Source organism: Artibeus jamaicensis, unplaced genomic scaffold (genome assembly GCF_021234435.1).
Source record: "Artibeus jamaicensis isolate MK-2021 breed Jamaican fruit bat unplaced genomic scaffold, CSHL_Jam_final contig_781, whole genome shotgun sequence".
Taxonomy (NCBI): domain Eukaryota; kingdom Metazoa; phylum Chordata; class Mammalia; order Chiroptera; family Phyllostomidae; genus Artibeus; species Artibeus jamaicensis.
Window position 1 is genome coordinate 5541694 of NW_026521968.1, and position 21301 is coordinate 5562994.

The 21301-nt window shown below is 48.6% G+C and overlaps 1 protein-coding gene across 3 annotated transcripts in view; it reads left to right on the forward strand.

The window, feature by feature from the left end:
- Nucleotides 1–21301, forward strand: part of GAS7 (growth arrest specific 7) — a 208885-nt gene that overhangs the window by 34882 nt on the left and 152702 nt on the right. The gene's annotated exons all lie outside the window — the stretch shown is intronic.

The following is a 21301-nucleotide window of genomic DNA, read 5'->3' on the forward strand; positions in this document are numbered from 1 at the left end:
GGTCCTTCTAGCCTGTGGCAAGCTACTCACAGCTCTCAGTGCATCAATTTCCTCAGCTGTAAAATGGGCATAATAATGGGACTTATTTCATAAGCCCATTGGGAGAAATAGAAAGGCATTAATATATATATAAGTAATTTAGAACAGTGGTCCATAGATTTTCCTTTCTTTTAAATTATTCCTTTTCCCCCCCTATTGTTCTTTTGGGAACCTTCTGAGGAAGTCTAACATGTGACTGCTTGTGCACCCTGGCTTGGCCTGCCTGGCCCCCCTGCCATGTTCACACATCTGGCAGGGCCCTCCTGGAGGAAATCTAATGGCCATCCAACCTTCAGAGTCTCTCCATCCTTGCAGATAGCACCTGAGAGGTAGCACCTGAGAGGTACCTGTCATATACCACCCTGAACTGGCAGTTTGAAAGCATACCGTGTTAAGATAGAGAGGTCCTTGAAGGCAGGGGCTGCATCTGTTTCTTGTATGATTTTTTACAAATATTTTATTTATTTATTTTTAGAGAGGGGGGAAGGGAAGGAGAAAGAGCAGGAGAGAAACATCAATGTGTGGTTGCCTCTCATGTGTCCCCTACTGGGGACCTGGCTTGCAACCCAGGCATGTGCCCTGACTGGGAATTGAACCTGCAACCCTTTGCTTCACAGGCCTGTGCTTAACCCACTGAGCTACACCAGCCAGGGCTCTTGTATGATTTTTAACATGATCTCTTGTCCCCTGTGCAATGATGTGTGAAGCACCAAGACTTGGAGACCTTATGCTTGGGTTCCCATCTTGGCACTGTGACCTTGAATGAGTCATTCAGCCTAGGTGGGCCTTATTTTGTCATGTGTAAAAATAAGTTAATACTGGGAGTTGTAGGGTTAAGAGCAAGATGTCTGTGAAATCAGCTCCTTCCTGGAAGTGATTTCATAGAAACTCAGGCACTATTATTAATCCTCCTGTATCCCACTAGAATGCCTTAGCCAGTGGTGAGCATGTAATAGTTCCCCAATAAAGTTCTCTTGGGGAGTTGATGGCTTTCCAAAGTGAATTGCTATAGCTTTTTTTTTTCTGATCTTCCTGTCATTACGTCCCATTTCTCATCCTTTGGGGGAACTTCTCTTACCCCACCTCACCATGTGGTCCTGATGGGGCTTTGTAAACCAAAATGGGTTGCTAAACTGGGAGGAAATTAATGAATTGTCCCTAGCTGGGGACAGTCCACCTGCAGAGGGTGGCCAACAAGAGGTGAGAGATGGCATCCCCTTGACATATATAAGCCCCTGAATTCAGTCATCCCCCAACTCACCCACTAATCTGAGCTCATAGATTCTCCTCCCCACCTCTCTTGGTTTAAACTTGTGGGTTGGACTTCTGCTGCTTGCAGCTGAAAGTTCTGACTCTTTTCTGAAGGCAGCAATGGTCTCTCTTGTCCCATTAAGGAAAGGGAAGAGAAGGAGTGTTGTAAGTAAAAAATGAAAACTGGAAGACTTTATTTAAGATGTATGTACAGTATCATCCTATAATCAAGGGCTATGCTACCATTAAATGATATAAAAGAACATGTAAGAAGGCAAAATGTCACCAGTGGACATGTGTTAGTTTTGCAAAGAGAAAGCAATCTTTGAAATAAATTGTACATCTGGAAGAGTGCTTATAAGTCAGATGTGGGGAGCCTCAGAGCTGGCTGGGGTCCACGGGTTTCTTTCATTTTCCTATTTACCAAATACTTGCAACCTACTTGCTGGGTACCAGACCTGTGCTTTTCCACCCTAATTGTGACTTGGTGAGGGAGGGTCTACTGTTACCTGCATTTTACAAATGAAGTCCAGAAGTAAAGTGTCCACAGTCACGGAGGGTGGTACCTGGGTTTAAACCCAGCAGCCTCTCCCCCAACTCTGAACACTGCCATATGCTGCCTCTCGGGCATTATCGAACAACCGTTGTCTGAAAGAGAGGCGTTATTTTGGTTTTATTTTTACTATTACTACTTTTTAATCTTACCTGAGGATGTGTTTTTATTGATTTGAGAGAGAGAGAGAAACAGAGACAGAGACAGGTCAGTTGCCTCCCATGTTTGTCCTGATGGGAAATCGAGCCTGCGACCTTTTGCGACCTTTTGCGACCTTTTGCGACCTTTTGCGACCTTTTGTGTGTACGGGACAATGCTCCAACCAACTGAACCACCTGGCCAGGGCAACTGTTTTATTTTTTAAAGGCCCATTACTTAAACTGCATTTAGTTACTGATTTTTTTTTGAGGACTTAAACCAGAAAGAAATAAAAGAGAAGAAAAAAAGAGAGAAAGGAAAGAGAGGGAGTGGGAGTGGGAAGGAGAGAAAGGGAAAGGAAGAACTGGCACACCGCAGGGTCCCTGGGTTCTCAGGTGCAGGGGCAGGTGGAGTCCACCGTGTGCGTCACACCCGGCTTCCCCGTGGGAGTTAGTGAGTCACTCTGTTAGGGCTGTCCTCTTAAGTCTGAGTTGCTTAACTACTATTCACAGTCCTTTGTTTTTATAATGTTTTCTAAAATTGAGATACAATTTATATAACATAGAATTCATCCCTTTAAAATTGCGCAATTCAGTGTATATTCACTATTTAATTCTAGAACATTTCTAGCACCCCCCAAAAATCCCTGTACCTGTTAGTAGTCACTCCCCTCTCCCCCACCTCGCCCACAGGAACCATTAATCTAGTCTCCGTCTCTGTGGAACTGCCTGTTCTAGGCGTTTCATATACATGGAACGATGCACTGTGTGGCCTTTTGTGTTTGGCTTCTTTCACTCAGCGTAATGTTTTCAGGGTTTATTCATGTTATAGAATGTATCACTACCCCATTCCTTTTAGGGCTGAGTAATACTCCATCGCATGGACATTATTGCTGGCGGTTTGGACTATTTCCACTTTTTAGCTATTAGGAATAATGTTGTATTTGTGTACGAGTTTGCGTGTGGACATAATTTCATTTCTCTTGTGTTTATACCTAAGAGTGGAATTGCTGGGTCACATAGTGACTCTATGCTTCCCCTTTTGAGGGGCTGCCAAATTATTCTTAGCTCTTCAACATCTAATCCTTAAATGTTCTTTTTAAAAAAAATTTTTAATCCTCATTTGAGCATGTGTTACTGATTCTAGAAATAGAGGAAAGGAAAGCGAGCAAGAGAGAGCATGTGTGCAAGACAGAGACATCAATCAGTTGCCTCCCATCTGTGCCCCAACCAGAGATCAAACCCACAATCTAGGTATGTGCCGAGACCAGGAATCGAACCTGCAACCTTTTGGTATACAGGACAATACTCCAACCAACTGCCCCACCCAGCCAGGGCCTTAAATGTTCTTTATGAAAGGTTGCATAAATATAACTTGGTGTCTACATTCTTGGGCTGCAGTATGCTAAAATTCTGTGAGATAGATTACGTTATGCTCTTTAAAAAATGGACCTTCTTCTGTTAGAGTGGACATGCTGTGCAACAGGCTGTGGGAGCAAGAAGTTGGCTTGTGGGTTCATTCAGGCCAGGTTTCCATTCAGTCCACCTGGGATGCAACCTCCTGAGAGAAGACTCCCCCCACCCCCATGGTGAGTCTTGACCAGCAGGAAAGGGTCATCTGAGGGACAGGGATGGAGACTGGTCCAGGCTACCCCAAACCAATAGAAACTCCTCACCCCACAAAAGGGACCCCAATACCAAAACACCACCAAGAAATTAAAAAGCAATCCCCCTTTTCCCAAGCTCCTCAGCCAGAAATTCCTGGGCTAAGCCCTCAGGTATGTGTGCACTTTATGGTTTATCAGATGTCCTCACATGTCATGTGTGCTTGGTCCTCACAGCAGCCCCACGAGCTTGGGGGAGCCATGATTCCTCCTATGGTCCCAGTTTCACAGCCAAGAACGTGGGATCCTCAGTATTTGTGATTTGCTCCAGGTTAGAAAGGGCTGTTAGTAGGGGACTGATGTAGCCTTCCGACCTTTGCACTTGGAGTTCTGTACTCTTCTGTTATGAGCTCTTGGCAGCATTCACACTCACTTAAAAATCTAGAAAGGTGCTCTGATTTTTTAAAAGAATCACACTAGTAAAGTTCTTTGGGAAGCTTTGATAAAATCATGGTTGGCTCTTTGGCATGAGGGAGAGGAAGGGCGGTGTGCACCCCTGATCCCATGCCATGGGTAAAAATACAGGTACCCAGTATCTTTTTACAAGTTTATTTTCCTTTTCTGTGTGTGAGGTTTCTTACCCTGCTTGGCTGGTGTTAGAGTCTCACTTTGAGCTATAAGAGGAAATAGAAGGATGTTCCTGTTGCTTTAAATAGCTAGTAAATTCCAAACTGGTGGATAGGCTCAGCTGTGGGCTCAAAAGCCATTTATAGAAATCTTTGGGATGTTTCCTTTTGTCTGAGTATTAAAAAATCAATTTAATTGAGGTTGTCTGAGAGTGCTTGCAAGTTTCAGAGAAGCCATCGTGTATTTGTATTGTACTTCACTGTGGTTAAGCAGATGGACACCTACATCCCCACCCACCCCAAACCCCAAGCCCCTCTGCTGTGGCTTTGCCTGGAAGTGTGATAACATGTATTTATTCATAAGCTGCCAACCAGGCACATAGCAGATCTTGTGCAAGTATGATAACAAAATACTTTAAGATGTTTTAAAGCTGACTGGATAGGTACAGATAAGTGCTTTACAATTAACACACACACACACACAAACACACAATAAAGTGGGTGATTAAGCATTTGAAAAGGACTTTTTTGTTTCTTTCTGCCTGATCAATATTTTTGATGTAGTATGTAGATCTCAATTTAGCATGCTCAAAGGAGCACAGGTTCTGGAATAGTGGGTCCTAAAATAAGGCATTTTTATTGGCTAACTGCAGGAGAAGGCGTGTTCTTGAAGCAGTTATCCCTTGACTGTAGTGTAGCCTGTTACACACTGAGTTTCCAGCTGTGGTACAGCCAGCTGAGCAGGCCTTGGAGTGACCTGCAGTCCTGGGGATCAGGTCACAGAGAGGGCTGCTGCGCCTGCAGGAACCTGCAACCTGGTCCTGAGGGCCATGGGTGCTACTTACCCTCAGTGCTATATCTGACAGACCACAGGGGACTAGGCAGGGCTTCTGCCTCTGGTTCTATACCTTGAAGCCTTCTTCCAAGTCTCTGCTGCATCCTTTTTCTAATGCTGGAATCAGGGAGCCCTTCTGGTCTTACACGCTGCCTGAGCTTCCCTGAATACCATTCACTGAGAATACCCTGAGCATGACTTGTTCCAGAGCAACCTGAAGGTTCTGTTCTTTCTGCCTGCCCTTTCCAGTGCTTCTCTGATGTACAGAGGTTGTTTCTTTTTCCTTGGGTATACATTTGAGCATTCCTTACCAGTACCAGTACTGTCACCATGCACTTAGTAGACAGCCCCAGTCACCAGGGCATTTGCAGCCTTGAGCTGAGTGAGGCACTCGACAGGTTGGAGGTGGAATGTTGGTCTTCCACCCTCTGCCCAGGAAACCAGCCATTCTTGCACCATCTCAGTGGAGTGGCTCAGCCATACTTTAGAATCCCTTTATGAAAACTGGCTGTGCAGCTCCAGAAAACACTCATGAGCTTTGGTACCAAGTGGCTTCCGTTATGTGCTTTCCCTCTTTCTCTACTCAATTGCCAGTCTCAGATTAGGGGCTTGGTGCCCAGAGGACTCTGGGCAGAGGGCAGACAGGAGCTGTTTCTCTGGCCAGTTGTGTCTGCCATGTAAATTTCTTCTGCCTTAAAGAGACAGTACTTTCTCTTAGAACCCAATGTCCATAGGCATGATTTATATAGTCATTTCTCAGACCCTTTCTTGTCTGGTTTTAGGGGTTCTGCAGAGACCAGCTACTTTGGTTTGGCCTCACAACTTTGCATGGCATTCATTCTGGGCTGACAGACCCAGGCCCCCAAAAGTACATCTTGAGGCCTCATGCTCTGACCTGAGCCACTCTCTTTCATTTGAGGATGGTGTCCCTGTGCCTGGCAGTGCCTATGAGAGGCAGAGGTTCATCTGTCCTCCTGTACACCCTTTGGTGAGCACTTCAACAGCTGTGGGCAGACACGCCCCTGGCTCTGTTTTAGGGACAGTGAGAAGGCAGGTGGGCACAGCAACAGATTCCTCAGCTTCCAACAGGATGCCAAAATGGAATCAGTCATCAGCCCCCCTCGCTCCTTGGAGTCTGTGAAGCTGCAAGGGTCTCTTGTGATCACATCTTGAGCAAGCTGCTGGTTTACCATCATGAGCGCCCCTTCTACTTCCCCCAAACTGCTGGAATGTGAGTCCACCACCTGGCCGGGGCCCTGTTCTTAGCCCTGGGCCAGGTCTGAGGGCTGAGGGATAAGGCTGGGCCTCCCTGAACCCCTCTTCTCCAGCTCCTTCTTCCTCCATGTTTACCAGTTTGAACAGCAACAACCACTCTGTCTATGGAATCCAGCCAGCTCACTGTGTTATTGTTGCCAGAACCAAGTACCTAAACAACACATTCTCACAATTTTGGAGGCTGGAAGAACTAGATCAAAGTGTCGGCAGGGTTGGTTTCTTCCGAGGCCTCCCTCCCTGGCTTTTAGATAGCCCATCCTCACTGAATCTTCGTGTGGTTCCTCTGTGTGTGTCTGTGTCCTGTCTCCTCTTATGAGGACCACAGTCTTATTGGATTAGGGCCCATTCTAACAACTTCATTTTAACTGAATCACCTCTTTAAAGGCCCTACCTCTAAATACAGTGACATTCTGAAGTCCTGGGGGTTAGAATTTCAACATAAGGATTTTGGGACAACACAATTCAGCTTGTATTACACACTGTTATTCTGGTCTGAACCCCCATGAGTTCAACCTGTGCCTGCATGAAGAAATGTGTGGCTTGATCAAGGTTGCGTGGAACCTGAAAAAAATAATAAAATTTACACAGGATGGGAATATATTGGGGACATCTAAGGATCTTTTTATATAAGATTATGATTGGTTTTAGTGCTCTCATTTTATTTAAAATTTGTAGTTACTTATGTAGTCTATTTTATTGATTTTATTTTGTATCTTTAAAAGGTTTACAATCTGTTTTAGTTTTAGTAGACATCTTCATAACTACTACACAGTTTTATGATACATTCCATCCCCTGTTTCTTTAAATGTACTCACTACTGACTCACTACTCTGAGCTATGAAAAAATTACTATGAATATAACCGAGATGCCGGTCCAGCTGCCTGCAGCCATGAAAGCCAGTACTCAAGAGGCAGGTGCTGATGTAAAGGAAAGTGGTTTATTTTCAGGTGCTGCCACTTGGAAGATGGGGGACTCATGTCTCAAGGCCCATCTCCTCCCCTCAGTGCAGGCAGAGGATTTTATACGTAGGGTGAGGGGAACAGAGTGAAAAGCTCAAGGGAGGGGGTTGAAAAGCTCTCTATGTGCAGACCAGCACAGTCCATTCCAATAAGGCAAGTGACAGTCCAGTGTATGTCATGCTGGTTTAGTCATCCTGTCTTCATGTCATCCCGGCTTCACATCATCCCAGCTTCACGCCATCCTGGCTCCGTGGTTGAAGGTCAGCAAATCTCCTGGAGCTGGGATGCCTCAAGGTCGGAGTCTGTATTTTTCAAAGTTAGTTCCTAGGATTCTTACACAAACATGCTGTTTATCTACAAGCTGCATATTAGTCAGAGTCAGCACTTACACAAAAATGTCAGAAGAATGGTGGGGTGGGTTAGAATACCCCACTGTTACAATTTTCCACTGTTACAGGAAGAGTGATAATCTTTTTTTTTAAGATTTTATTTATTTATCTTTAGAGGAGAAGGGAAGGAGAGAAGGAAAGAAATATCAGTGTATGGTTGCTTCTCTTGAGTCCCCTGCTGGGAACTGGCCTGCAACCCAGGTATGTGCCCTGACTGGGAATTGAACCGCAATCGTGTGGTTCACAGGCCTGCACTCAATCCACTCAGCTACACCAGCCAGGGCCTAAGAGTGATAATCTTAACAAAAATAACCAACATTTATTATACCCGATTTGAAAAATAATAAAAATTTAACACTCTCCATAGCCCTGCATTGTAAGGTATCTATTACACGCATTTTAAAGGTGAGAAATTCAGAGAAAACTTCTCCAAAGCTATTTGGATTAGTACTTGGGACAGCTGGAATTTGACCTCACACAGGCCCTCCAGGGGCTGATTCTGAGACCCTGCCTGTAACCCTGTTTCATTGGGCCTGCAAGTTTGGGGTAACCCTGTTTCCCCCTTTTATTTCTCTGAAGATGAGTTCTCTTGCAGGGAGAATTCAGAACTGCCCTTCATAGAGTCTTGGCCCTGCCCTGGGTGTCTGCAGGGTTTGTATCTACAGCTTTCATTCAAACAGTAGCTCCAAGGTCCCTTGGTTTGGTTGGTGAGCAGTGCCCTAAGGCTGAAAATTCCGTAAGTCAGGGCCAGGGTCCTAGGGGGGCCCGCTGGGTGCAGGCTGGGGTGAAGTCAGCTCACAGCGGGCAGTACTGAGGGAGGCCCCTCTGTGAGTCCACCCTGCTTGGGGTGGAGTCCAGCTTGGGGCCTTCTTTAGCCCTGGGTCAGTGGTGCTGGGGACACAGCAGGGCCTCAGAAGTTCTTTTTACTTCAGTGTGGCAGCACAGAGGGGCAGAGGGGCGGACTCATCTCTGCTGCTTTCCACAGCCACAGCCTTCCATGTCCCATCTCCAGCTTCTCTAGTGACTCCCCTACTGCATGACCACCTGTCCTCTGGGGGTCTTCTGGTGAGGAGCGCCTTAGCGGCCATGTCAGAAAGGCTTCAACCAGAGAGGCCGGCCCAGCAGGAGGTCACACACAGATGCAGACGTGCGCACGTACACACTGGCACACGTGCACATGCACAGACACGTGTAGATAGGCACATTCATAGACATACACAGAATACACAGACACATGTACACAGACACACATCAACAAATATATATTTTACAGGGAATTGGCTGTACGCCATCGTGGGCTGGCTAAGCAGCCCCCATTTGGCCGGCTGCTCCACATCTGATGCTGGAGCTCAAAGCCCCAGGGCCAGCCGAGTTGGGAAGGGAAGATCAGTCATAAGCTGGAACCCCTCCAGGTGGACTGAAGGTGCTTCCAGCCTTGGGGGAGGGTCCTGTAGAATCTGGGCCTTTGGTCACAGAGCACACCATGCACACCTGCCCGGGGAGCTGGGCAAGCAGAGGGAGATCTGGGTCGGATAGAGCAGCTGTGGTCTGACCACTGCTTCACACCAGGGTCAGTGCATCTGCAATAACATGTGTGGGGGGCTGGTGCTTCCCTGGTGTCCTCAAGCCTCCCGAGGACCTCCCTGTGGTCCACCCTCATCAGGACACACACGAAAACAAATCCTGGGAAGTGAAGTTTGGTGTTGCCAAGCAGACACATCGGCAATCTGTCCTACCACCAGGAGGCTAGGTGAGCTGGTGGGGAGACGGCAGTGGCTTTGGGAGTCAGACCATCTGAATTTAGGGGACTCATTGGATTTGTAGATAGCCATTAATTGGACGGATTAAATGGAGTTAATGATGTCAGGTGTCTCTCTTTGCTCCTGGACCTAGGGGAAGAAATCTTAGACCTTGCATGGTTTTCAACATTATCCAGGAACATATTACCACATAATTAAGTTTCACTCTGTCCCCCGAATAAATGGCTTCATCACATAACGCTTGTGTGTTCCCTGCATTAACTTCATTCCTAGGAAGTTGAAATTTCTTGTTATTGTGAGTGAAATTTAATTATGTTTTTAAATTGGTTATTTATGATATATGATTCCAAAAGGATGTTAATAAATAATCATGCTCTGTCTTTAATGGGAATTCCTCTGGGCTTCCCTCATTGCTCTGACTCTGGCTGTTGGTTTTAGATAGCATGTGCATTTTCTATTTAGCATTTTAATACCCCTTTATGTGTGTTTTTCTGTGTCCCCCTGGAGAGTGTAAGATTAGGCTGCTCCTAATACCAAGAAGAGGCACTTTTGAAGCCACAGATGGATTAGAATTTTATCAAATGCTGCCCGGTTAGCATCTCTCAAGATAATCATAGTTTTTACTTTTGAAATATTAATATGATTAATGATATTAGTAGATTTTCTAAGAGGGCAGAATGTTGAAATCGTTTGGTGGAAATTTGGTGGAAAGAGCATAGGCAGAGTGTCTGGAAACCTAGATTCCAGTTTTGGTTTGAATCTTGATTACAAATGGGACCTCAGACAGGCCAGTGGGTTTCATCCTTCCCTTGAACAATATCCCACGTCCCCGTTTCCTTACCATGAAATGGGTGTGGGTATCTTTTCCCTCCTTTCTTACCAGTCAGTTGGAGGGATAAGGGTGAATGGATAGTTCCCTCTACATTTATTGAGATGTTTTCCTTTCTGTAAATGGACCGTGAAAAAAGGGTCAAATGATGGGGTATCATAATTCTATTTATTGTATTACCATCAGCCCCAAATACCTTTGTTCATTCCGTCATTTATGAGCCACCTGCAATGTGCTGGATGTAGTTCCCAACCCTGGGAACACAGTAGCAAACAAGGTGGACCTTTCCCTTCAGTGGGGCTTATGCTCTGATAAACATACACACAATTTCACACACGTCAGTCAGGTAAGCGACACACAGTGAGGATAGGTGAAGCGGGGGAGGGGGTGGAGAGTGCAGCAGGTTGAGGGGAGGCGTACTTTCAGTGGGGTGGCCAGGGAAGACCCCTCTGAGGTGACATTTGAGCAGAGAACTAAGAGAGGGCATGAACAGCTGTGTGGAGATGGGGGGAAGGGCACTGCAGAGAGAGGGAGAGCGAGTGCAAGGTCCCGAGGAATGGCAGTGAGGCCACGTAGCTGGAGCTGGGTGGGCAGGCAGGAGGAGAGGGAAAGGACTTGAGGTCTGAGAGGATGAGGAGGGTCAGACAAGGCAGGACGCTGTGGGCCGTTGTGGGGATTCTATTATTATTAAATGGGAAGGTAAACCATTGTGGGTAAACTCACAGTGAGCTGTGAGTGAGGGGTCAGGTTCCCTGTCCTACCTGGGTCACCGGTGCCTGTGGAGAGTGGATGGAAGCAGGCTGTGAATTCAGGGACCGTGGCTCAGACTGGAATGATGCAGCAGAGGTGGTCATGACGCAGTGTCAGATTCGGGGTCTAATTTAAAGGGGGTGCCCACAGCGTCTGCTGATGATTGTGAGTCTCATCTTAGAGACAGCTCCTTGGCTTTCCTGTGAGAAGAAAATGTGTCGGGGACCTCCCAGAGCTGGGGGATCTGGCCTGCGTTTCCACAGCACCATTGTGCTGAGTTTGGAGGGACTCAGGGGACCCCCAGCAACCCTTCCAACCCCTAGCTGGGCGGAGAGATGAAAATAAGGATGGGGTCTGGATGTCCTTGGGAGGAATTCCTTCCTGGGGTCCAGCCCAGAAATGGGTCAGCCCACTCTAGGGTTGACCTGATCCTCAGAAGAAGGAGCTGCCCACACACCCCAGCCTCCCTGTGGGTCACGGGTGCTTCACTCGGAAAGGAAGATGAGCGAGTTGGCCCCACGCCACCACATTACAGTTGGCATTAGTCATGGGACACTCGCCATAGTTGACATTGTGATTAATTAATGAAACACAGATATTTGGAGGCATTTGCGTTAACTCAGGGTGTCTAATTCGTAAGAGAGCCCTTTGTTCTGTCTCAGCTTGAACCCGCACTCCTGCTCCAGTGGGGCCACATTGCTAATTTATGTCCTTGCTCTTTAAACTCTCCTCCTGACTCTGAACGGGAAAGTCTCATCTCTCCCTAAATATGACAGCTTCAAGTCTTCCCCACTGTTTCCTGCTCAGTGTTCCTTCCTTTGATCTTCTGCTGAAAAGTTAATTTCCTCCCCAGAGCTTAGGCATCCAGCTTTGAGCAAGGTACCCCCACCCCCACCTTTGGCCAGCAGGCACCCCATCAACCAGCCCCCCAATTCTGAGGCCTGGGGATGTCTGCACTACACCCTGTGTGCTCCCTGGGCACAGACAGAGCTCAGGGGGAGGTGCCAGCGCAGTGGGTGGAGAGAAAAGAAAAAGAAGGCGTTGTGCCTGCACTGCTGGCTTATTTCCCTCCACGTGGAGACAGGAAAGCATGTTAAAAATAGTATTAAAATGTGAAATCGGAAACACAAACAAATGTAAACCAGCGTAACATGCTGGGCATTCATAGCTGCTCCCACCCTTACTAGTTTAGGAGAACTCTCTGGCCAGCTGGGTCCCTGGCCTTGGTTGTGCAGAGCCAGTCTGAGTCATGGGCAGAGGGGAATGCTGAGAAGTCTGGAGGGTTGCTCTGGAAGACGTGTGAGGGTCTGTCTCCTGTCTGTCTGTGGTGGAAGGATGCCTGCAGGGAAGAAAAACCCAAGCAAGGGGGTGCTGGCCTGGGAGGACTTTAAAGACCTTTGGAGAAAGGGAAGGAGGAGATTTGGGCAGCGGCTGCTGCCTGGGAATCAGACTGAAAGAGAAGATAAGATTTTTAAGTTCTGTTTTGTGTTACGAGTGAAGGTTCCTCGTGTCACCCCTTTTTAAAAAGACTTAAGTTAAAAATCAAATTGCTTTTGAAGCAAGTTTTGGTTACCTGAGTGTTGTCTCTTTAAATGTGACACCATGTGGAGACTGAGCCACAGCGAGGTAGACAAAGCCGTGGATGAGGAGTGGCAGTCTGCTGCACGCGTGTGCATGTGTGCACACATGTGTGTCACTTAGGGCGGGCTGGGGTTGAAGGGCAGGAATTCAGAATGGCTGGGTTGTATGGTAACTAGCCTTTTCAGAAACTGCCAGATTAGTCTCCAAGTTGCTTTGCAGTTCTACACTCCCACCTGTGTGAGGGTCAGATTTCTCCACATCCTCGCCAATTTGTTATTGCCTGTTTCTCTGATTCTAGCCAGCCTAGAGGGTGTGAGTGGTGTTTAAATGTAGTTTTAATTTGCATTTTCCTAAGGGCTCACGATGTCGAATATCTTTTCATGTGTTTATTGGCCGTTCTTATATTTTTTAGAGAAAGATCTTATTAGAGCCTTTGCCCATTTAGAAAAATTGGGTTGAATAATGTCTCTTTTTTAAATCCTCACCCGAGGATATGCTTGTTGCTTTTAGAGAGAGAAGGGGGGGGAGTTAGAGTGCGAGGGAGGGAGAGAAAGGGACATGCCCCCCCATCGATGGCAGGGTCGGCCGTATCCCGTTGGTGTCTGGGACGACACTCCGACCGACCCACGGAGCCACCTGACCAGCGCAGCAGGTGCATTTGCATTGTGGAGTTGTAAGTGCTCTTTATATATTTCAGGTAAAAGTTCTTTGTCAGATATGTGATTGCAAAACTTCCCTCCCATGCTGTGGGTTCTCTTTTCTACTTTCTTTGATGGTGTCTTTTGAAGCACAAATGTTTTAATTTGGACGTATATTTTTTTGTCACTTGTGCTTTTGTTGTCGTACCTAAGAAACCATCACTTAATCCATGAAGACGTACACCTGTATTTTCTTCTATGAGTCATATAGTTTTAGCTCTTACATTTAGAAATTGGAACTGTTTTGAGTTAATTTTTGTAACTGGTGTGAGAAAGGGGGCCAGCTTTACTCTTTGTGTATGGCCACCTGCTGTCCTAGCACCACTGATTAAAAAGGCCGCCCCTCCCCCCCCCCTGCAGCCTTGGCATCATCAGTGTTCCTTAACCGTGTTATCTGTTTAAGTGAGTGGGGGGGGGGTGTCTTCCCCTCTGTGTCTGCTGACCCACAGGGAGATATCAAATCAACCAAAGATCACTTCTATTAAAGATGCTTTTGTTTCCAATTTTAAACAGGATCTCAAGGAAAACTTTCACTGAAAATGAAACTAGGCAATGAACAATGCTGTTTAATATATATAAGTAATGAAACACTGAGTTTTACATTCTGGCCCTGTTAAGGGTGAGCAGGGGAGGCACTTGGCCTCAGTGTGCTCTGGAATTCGACGGTCTTGGATTGAAAATCAGAGCTGAGTGCACCAAGTGTGGGAGCCTGGACTGTGGGTCTGTGAGCACAGGGCCCCCAGGTCCCACCCTCCATCCCCCGCAGTGATTCCTCAGCAGGAAGAGGTCAGTGCAGGGACAGTGGGCAGAGGGAGCCATCATTTGTGGGACAGACAAGTTGTTTTTTGGCCTTGGTGTAGGAAGGGGATTAGGGAATTGTTTCCTCTAGAAGTCTTCACCGCAGAATGGAATTCTGGACCACAGGGCGGCCTCTGCCTCCCACATGTGGGCTTGGTCGAGGAGCCTCCCCGGAACCTTGGGTGTGGGCCAGGAGGATGCATGCATGGCTTCTTGTGTGACTTGGGACCCCAGTCCAGACAGGGTCATGTGCTGAGCTCCCTGGCCTGGATCCCTGGAAGCTGGACCTGGAGCCCCTGCCAGCCCTGCCGCTCCCAGGAGTCCAGTGGAGCTGAACTCCAAGAGCAGGGGATTACCTAAGCCCCAGATATTTAGAACCCTGACTCAGAGTTTGCTTGTGCTCTGTCAAGAGCTCTTATGGACCCAGAGGTGGTTCTGGAATTGACTCAGATCTTTGTGTGGTTCTGGTGTTAAATCAGCATTTCCAGGGAGAGGCTCAGGGGTCCAGGATTTATTCAGAGATTTCTGCCCTGGTCCATTCAACCTGGGTTGTTAGAACTTGCCCGATTGACATGGGCCCCTGGAGACAGGGGCTCATGTCTTGGGAGGGGAATCCACTTAGAGTTGTGGCTTAAGGGCTTTCTCTCCATAGGTCCAGCATTTCCCTGGTTCAGGTTAGTGTCTTTAAAATCATAGTTCTCCAGTAAGGTCCTGTAGTCCCGAGTGTGCCGCTCCATGAGTGTACAGCTGAGATGCCTTCAGGGAAGTTGAGTGGGGCTGTTGATGACAAGGGTTCTGGAGCAAAGAAAGAGTAACCATTCCATGTGGTACACCAAGCCCAGGTCTCCTCTGGACCAAGGAGCTAGTCAGCAAAGCCCCAGCTCCTGCCCTGTCTGCCCCCAGCCAGCCCAGCTTCACACTGCAGGTTGTGCAAAAAAAAAAAGTGGGGGGCTGCTCAGTGGCCTTTGGAAACCAGGAGTCCCCCGATATAAGCTGGAGCTGGGTGCAGGAGGGGCTTATGGAGGCACTGCTGGCTTCTTCTCGAGTATGCCAGAGTCCCTGCATATGAATTAACCCAAGCGTGTAGAGCAGAGCCAGTACCCACAGTCATAGAATGTTGGATCACTTCTAGTGGGTGGTGGTGACAGATGCAGATGTCAGGGTCCAGGCAGGCCACTAAGATTGGAGGAATTATGTGCCACAGGAAACAGGCAGCATCTGCCAATCACGGGTACCATGTGCCCAGCTTGAAATTCGCAATTTCCCTCTCTTGTAACGTTGGTAATTGATTCAGATCGGAAACAACAGCAAACAGGGCGGTCTGCTGCCCAAAACCCAGCAGCAGCGGCCCAGATCCAGGCTGCAGGCTGCACTCCTCCATCCGCACAGACGGCGGCCGGCACTCACATCCAGTTTCTAGATTCCCAGGTCTGGGGCTCTGTGCACTTGAGCAGGACTCTCCAACTGAGGAAGAAGAGACCCAGCAAGGTTCAGGAAGGTCACCTGGCTTAGTAAGGGGCAGAGCTGGGATTTGAACCGAGGACCAGCGGGCTCTATCTACACTGTGGGCACTCAGGGCTGCTGGCTTCTGCAGCACATGCCTTTCCTTCAGCTGGGATTGGCTTCTGACCCTCAAACTAGGGCTGGTGCTGGACTGGCAAGCAGCCTCACTGACTTCTGTGGACTTTTTAGGAACACGAGGGAATTTGAGGGTGTGTGCTCACATGTGTGCATGTGAGTCCTCCCTCTTCCCCCTTACACTCATTCATTAATCATGGCTTGCCTCCCTGATGACTCCAAGGAATTGCCCAGAAGGAAAAGCGTTGGAGCAAATACTTTTCTCTGTCTGATGATCTGCTTCCCCTTTGTAAGAAAGGCCCATTTAACTCATCTCCTCTCTAGAGCTACTGAGTCTGCCCTTGCTGGTGAATTGGTGTCCAGGGAAGACAAGTAGTGTTGCCAGTTCAGCCCCTGCTGAGGGCCCTTTGGGGATTAGGGGACCCCTGGACATGGCACACCAAGTCACAAACTGGCAGCACCCACCGTGGTCAGACTTTGGGGACTCATGGAGTCCACCTTGTCCAGTTCCCTCTGGCTCCATGACAGGAATTAAAAATGGAGGGGGGGTGGTATGCATGTGAGGGTAGGGGGTATGGGAGGGAAGTGTTACTAAACAAAACAGGGTGGAGGGCTTCTAAAAGATTTACTAGCTAAATATTTTCTGGATGTTTTCATAGTCCTTTAAGCCTGATCCAGAGGAAGGCAAAAGGGACTTCTCTAACTGATCTGTGGTTCCCACCCTCACCCGACCCCCCCAACCCCTCACACCCTAGCTCCATTCCCAGCACCACCCTGGCCCCAGCCACCCCTGGCTCAGCCTGTATCTGTTTACTCTCCTCTTTCATCCTATTGGGAAAGAAAGACAATCTCTTTGCCTCCCTGTTTTTAATCTTCTTTTACATGCAGTTGTGCAATCTGTCTTTTCTCCAAACTTAATGTGTATTGAATCGCTTTCTTCATCTGTAAGTGCATCTAAAGCATTATCTTTAGTGTTTGCTACTACTTCATTGTTTGGATGAGCTGTTTATTATTTAAATCCTCTAGTGATAGATAGTAAGGTTGTTCCCTTGTTATTTCTGTTTTGTTTTGCTATTATTGAAATCACTGAAGCTGACATTTCCTAAGATGGAATCTTTATTTTTTTAAGATATTCTTTATTTAATTTTGGAGAGAGGGAGAGGGAAAGAAATATTAATTGCCTCTTGCACACCCCCAACTGGGGACCTGGCCCGCAATCCAAGCATGTACCCTGATTGGGGATCAAACTGGTGACACTTTGGTTTGCAGGACGACTCCCAGTCCACTGACCCACACCAGCCAGGGCCCAGTGATGGCATCTTTTTGCACAAAGATTAACCTGGCAAGAACAGTGATGCACCAGATGCATAGCTCTTGAGAACTGTACAGCACCTGTTGCCTCATTTGCTGGCCAAGACTGGATGTGCAGGCCTGAAGGGAGTTCTTAAGGAGGCCTATGGCCTCCTGCAAATGGTGCCAGGGGAGCTAGGTGAGAGGGAGGCTTGTCTCTGCCAACAGCAACTCAGCCCTTGTATGGGGCAAATTGGCTCCCTGGGCTCTCTGCTTTGGGGTTTGGTAAGGCACTGGCATGGAGGCTGTACTTCCTTTAAGATTTCACTTGTGGGTCTCACTTATGACTTGTGTGTGTGAGCCGAGTCCAGCAGTGGGAGTGAGGGCCCATCTTCCCTGGACCATCCATTTCCTTGTCCACCTTTTGGACTGGTCTTTCTTTGTTGAAGGCTTGTGCAAGGTCACGCCACAAGGGGCTGGTCAGAGCTGGGAGCCGTGTGGGGAGCCCTCTCAGGCACAGAGAAGGCTCTGTTTCCTCCTCCACCTCGCCAGGAGCCTCCATTCACTGCAAGGAGAGTCACACATTCCCCCTTGAGATAAGAATAGAGCCTGACTGTGCCCTAGGACAGAGTCCAGCTTCTTCAGCTGGTGCTCAGAGACCTGGCAAGGGCCCCCAAATGGTACTGGCATGAGTGGGCCCTGGCGGCCTGCCCCGCTGGCCCCTTGTGCATTGTATGGCCAGGACACTGGGTGCAGTGTGCATGCATGGACACTCCTCCCCCACCCCTCCCCACCCCTCCCCCAACCGTCTCTAGGCTCTGCTCAGGATAGAGGGCCTTGGCCTGGAATCAGGTGCCTCAGGGCTCTGCTGTGCCCCTTCCCTTCCCTGGGGACTTGGACTGACTCTCCCAGCCTTGAGAACTCCCAGGAGTAGTCAGGCCCATCCATTCCTGAAAGGGGGAATAGAGACCTTGCTTGGAGTGGGGAGTAATTTCTAGGAGAGGGCCAATGGCTGGGCATTGAAGGCAGCAGTCTGGAGACCCCCTAGCCTCTTTAGGCAACCCCAAGGACAGGAAACAGGAACCAGCAGTGGCCACAGATTGTATAAGGGATGAACTGGGGCTGGGGCTTCCAGCGAAGCCTGTGTCTGAGGATGGAGGTGAATGGAAGCCTTACTGGACTTCAACAGCAGGACTGCACCAGGTGCTATTCACAGGCCGGGGAGCAAGTGGGTTCTGGACGAGCTGCTGGGAAGTTGCCAGAGATGCAGGTTTCAGGTCCCACCTCTAGACCTGCTCAGTCAGAAAACAGGAGTTTCCCCAGCCCCCAAGCTGTATTTAAAGCTCTCTCCCCAACCCCCAGGAATTCTGCAGCATTGCATTCCAAAGTGTTTCCAGGTCTGACAGGTGACTCCAATGTTGAGGGCCGCAGACTACCTGGAGGGCACATGCCCCATCTAAAGGCACTTAAATAAAAAGAGATGAAAATATTTATTTGTTTGAACTTGGAATGTCTCATTCAGCTTTAAAAAAATAAAGATCTGGCTGAGTGGGTCAGTTGGTTGGAGCGTCATCCTACGCACCAAAAGGATGTGGATTCCATCCCTGGTCAGGGTACATACCTAAGCTGCAGGTTTGATCCTCGGTTGGAGGGTGTACAGGTGGCAATCAATCCATGTTCCTCACATCCATGCTCTCTTTCTCTCAAATTAATAAACAAATAAACATATTCCTGGGTCAGGATTTAGATAGATAGATAGATAGATAGATAGATAGATAGATAGATAGATAGATACAACTTGCACATGTTCACATGTTCCAGTTGACTCTACAGCTGTGTAAGGTTGTGTTTTGGGTGTGCAGGTGGAAAAACACAAGACTCATGGTGGTGAATAATGTGTTGGTGCAGTGGAGATGTGATGAGAGCCAGGGGGCTTTCTATACCCCCTTCTGGGGCCCTTCACCAAACCCAAGATCATTAACCTGTCTGGCAGGAGCTCCTGGTGGGCCCGGCCCAGGTGGCTCATGCTGAGTCTGAGAAAAGGAGTGTGTTTTTTGAAGAGGGCTACTAAAGTGCTTTGAGGGAAGGATATCACGGTCCTTGTCTCAACATGCGGGTGCCTGGAGGAAGGCAAAGGCCTGGGTTTCTAGGATGCTGGCTCAGGCCGCAGCTTCTTTTCCAAGGAGAAAGCACTGTTTACAGGTCTGCAGTGGGCAGGCAGGGTGAATGAGAACACAGGGGCCGGCCAGTTTGGAGGCCTCCAGAGTGCCTGAAGCACTGTCCTGCGCAGGGGCTGGGTGGGCAGTACCACTTGTGTTTACGAATGGGCAGGCACATTCTCCATGAGGACACACAGCTGATGGGTCAGTTATGTCTCCTGATGTCTCCTCTCACCATCTCGCCCCCTCCGAGGGCGATGGTGCCGACAGCTTTACAAAGTGAGGCTGTGCCAGGTGCTCTCTGAGAATGAGCTGCTGTGGTCAGCCCCTCGGCCCAGCCTGAAGCTGCTGCTGAGACCTGAGGCCGTTGCCACGTGCTTTCAGCAGCTTTGCGTCAGGGCCGCAGAGCTGCCGGCAGCTGTGGGCCCACCACCTCCCAAACCTCATAACCCTCCGCGAGACGATCAGGCTTCCTGGTTTCTGAGATGACTGTACCGTGCTCAGCAGAGGGTTGCTGAGTTCTTTGCTGGGGGACCCATGGCACCCGGAAATCTTCTTAGCTTCTGAGACTTTATTGGGAGGAATAGGTTGGAGAAGCATATGAAAGGTTTACAAGGAATAACTAATGATCTCAGTGGTATAAGGTTCGATCTTCGTCGTCTCCATACCTGTATTTACCATACTTCCTTAACCAATAAGTGGGCCTGTGACCTCATAGCAATATAGAATATTTTAACATAGCAGCGTAGATTCAGAAATATTTAATAATAATAATAATAATAATAGGTAGCATTTATATAGCTCTCATCATATTGTAGGCACCACTCTAAATGCTGTTTTGTTTTTTTAATCCTCACTCAAGGGCATGCTTATTGATTTTAGAGTTGGGGGGGAGGTGGAGGGGTAGAAACATCAATGGGAGAAACATCAATTGGTTGCCTCTTGCATGTGCCCTGACCAGGGACTGAACCTGCAACCCAGGCTTGTGCTCTGACTGGGAATCAAACCCGTGACCCTTAGGTCTACGGGATGATGCTCCAACCAACTGAGCCACACTGGCTCTAAACACTCCTTTAATCCTCACAACAAGCCTAGATAGGCTTGATTGCCAGGCCCATTTGACATTTGGGGAAACTGAGTCACGGCCAAGTTAAACCATTTCTTCAGTGTCACCCAGCCAGTGACAGGTTTTGTACCCAGGTCATCGCTCTCCAGAGCCAATGCACTAAACCATTACACACTCCCTCCTTCTGTCCCTCACCCCCAGCAGGGAGTGGAGGACCCGCAGCCCTGCCGCTCTGTCACTGTGCCATCCTAAGTGCATGTGCACACCCAGTTTGAATAACTAGGTGCTCCCCCAGCCTGGGGTCCCAGGAGGCCTTTGATTTCTTGTGGCTGTTGCTAAGGGGAAGAAAGGGTGAGAATGGGAGGAGTCAGAAGGGGGCCCGATAGCCCCCTCTCTCTACCTGCCTCATTCCTCCCCTCCCAGCTTGTCAGGTCACTGTCTGCTTCCGTCCTCCTCCTCCACATCTCCTCCGCCTGACCTGAGTGAGTAACACTGCTCTCATCTCAGCTACCAGAAACCACAACTCAGTGCATTGGCTGGGAGCTGCCCACAGAATGTCCTATACCTTGCTTGGTCGCTATCCCAGAGCACCTGCTGGTTTTAGGACCTTCTCAGCTACCTGTCCTGTTCCATGCTACAGACCCAGCACCTTCTCGGGAAGCACCAACCACAGCACTGAGTGGGCCAGGCAGCACCATCTCCTCTCAACAGGGCACCTCTGTGAGGCAGTTGAGATGTGGAGGGCACAGAGCAACTTTGCTGAGAATCGTGCTTGTATTTTGAAGAACAGACCTCCCATTTGTGGTCTGGGGTTGAGTCCTGGTCTAGCCAAACCACTGGGGGAGATGCAGGGCTGGGAAGGGAAGGAAAAACAACAGTGCCTCACCTTCTCAAGTCCCCACAGCTGTGGCGGGAGATGAGCCTGAAAAAGTTTATGGTGGGGCCAAGGGAGACGGACAGCAGCTGGACCAGTTCCTGATGGCTGTTCCTCTTTATGGGTGGCTGTGTCATCCCCAGGGACCTGGGGCCACCACTGGTCCAGCTGGTTCACAGCTGAATGTGGAGTGGGAAGAGATGGAGGATCCAGAGGCCACGAGACACTCAGGGGTGAACACCAAAGGCC